Consider the following 2,222-nt stretch of genomic DNA (forward strand, 5'->3'; position numbering starts at 1 on the left):
GGCATCATGATAACACAGAAACCATGTCAGTATTATTTTCCTATAGGGGATTTCATTAAGGCTCTTGGTTGCAAAAAACAAAAATCAATCTGACTAGTCCAACTAGGGAAGCAATGTTCCCCATTGTGAAGAACACAACAGAAAACACGAGGTATAACTTTTTCAAAAAGCATATTTTTTTAAGTATTAATGAGATAGTTGGAAGCAACAATTCAGAACAAATTCAAAGGTAATTGAGTATAAGGAGTCAATGTTGATGACAGGATTTATGGCGACCCACGACAACATAAAGATTGCTTCTGAAAGAAAGCACAGGAGAAAAGGAAGGAAGAAAGGAGGGAGGGAGGAAAGAAAGCAACATAAGGATTAGAAAAGAAGCCCAGCACGTATTGGCCACGGATCTACTATGTCTTCATAGAAAACCTACATTAATTTACGGATTAATTTCTCTATATAAAATTATTAGAAAAAGTAAGATTTTAATGAGGATCTATAAAATGACATTCTACCATTGCAACAAATAGTGCTAGGGAAACTGGGTATCCACGTGCAAAAGAATAAAGTTGGATCTTTACCTCAGATCATATACAAAAATTACCTTGAAATGGATTAAAAGACCTAGACTTAAGAGCTAAAACTATACAATTCTTAGAAGAAAACATTGGGGGAAAATTTATCATAATTTTAGATTTGTAAAAATTTAAAGGGTGTGATACCAAATACACAGGCAAAAAAAGAAAAAATAGATAAATTGGACAACATCACAATTTAAAACTTCTGTATATCAAAGGGCATGAATAACAATGAAAAAGGAACCCATGGAATTAGAGAAAATATGTACAAACTATATGTCTGACAATGGGCTAATATCCAGAATATATAAATAACTCCTACAATTCACCTACAATTCAACAGTGAAAAGCAACCTGATTAAAAAAGCAAAGACAGCTTTGCGCAGTGGCAGTATCGTAGCCAATGAGGTTTATCCGAGGTGCAATTATTGCTAATTGAAAAAAGCAAAGACATTCCAGCAAAGACATACGAATGCTCAGTAAACATTTCAGAAAGAATGTATAATGTCATTAGTAATTAGAGGAATGCAAATCAAAACCATGATGAGCTAAGACTTCACAGCTATCAGGATGTCTATATATATATATATATATATATATATATATATATATATTGTTTTTTAATGGTGAGGATACAGAGAAATTGGAACTACTATGCATTGCTGCTAGAATATAAAATAGTGCAGCTGCTGTGGAAAGCAATTTGGTGGTTCATCAACAAGTTAAACATAAATTACTATATGACCCAGAATTGTCCACTCCTAGGTATATATCCAAAAGAATGGAAAGCAGAGACTCGAATGGATATTTTTATACCAGTGTCCATAGCAGCATTGCTCATAGCAGTCAAAAGTTGAAACAATCAGTGCCCACCAACAGATGAATAAACAAAATGTAGATAAATTATATATTATGTAGAAAATATATGAATTCTATTCAGCCACAAGGAAATAAAATTTTGATATAAGCTACAAAATAGGTGGACTTCTGAAACATTATGCTAAGTGAAATTAGACACAAGAAAGGACAAATATTCTATTAGTCCACTTACATACTTATACAAGGTACCTAGAATAGACAAACTCAGAGAGACATAAACTAGGATAAAATTACCAGGGAATTTGGGGTAGAGAAATGGGGGCTATTGTTTAATGGGTAAAAAGTTTATGTCAGGGATGACAAAAAAAGTTTTGAGTATAGATGGGGTGATAATTATACAACATTGTGAATATACTTAATGTCACTGGATTATACAGTTACAAATGGTTAAAATGACAAAGACTATGTTATGTATATTTTTACCAAAATAAAAAATGACATTCTATAGTTTAGTGATGATCTATTAGAAAATTACATTAAAACACCATTTTTACTAGCAACCAAAAAATAAGATATTTGGAATTAAACTAATAAACTGCATTTATGAACATTTTGCAGGAAATTAAAAGATGTCATCGAAAGACATTAACAACAACAACAAAAACAAAAAAATACATATTAACAAAAATATATATATAACATACCCATAGGTGGGGAAATCCAATTATTATACACATATTAATTTCCCCAAATTATGTATAGATTCAATGTAATCCTAATCATAAACACACAAGGGTTCTTTATGGAACTTGTAAGCTAATTCTAAATCTA

The 2,222-nt window shown here is 31.1% G+C and overlaps 1 non-coding gene across 1 annotated transcript; it reads left to right on the plus strand.

The window, feature by feature from the left end:
- The first annotated feature begins 946 nt into the window (after positions 1-946).
- LOC132028910 (U4 spliceosomal RNA) lies at positions 947-1,084 on the plus strand. The gene has a single exon (XR_009407581.1). It is a non-coding gene; the product is annotated as a U4 spliceosomal RNA (small nuclear RNA).
- The last annotated feature ends 1,138 nt before the right edge of the window (positions 1,085-2,222 follow it).

This window comes from Mustela nigripes, chromosome 12 (assembly GCF_022355385.1).
Source record: "Mustela nigripes isolate SB6536 chromosome 12, MUSNIG.SB6536, whole genome shotgun sequence".
NCBI classification, from domain to species: Eukaryota; Metazoa; Chordata; class Mammalia; order Carnivora; family Mustelidae; genus Mustela; species Mustela nigripes.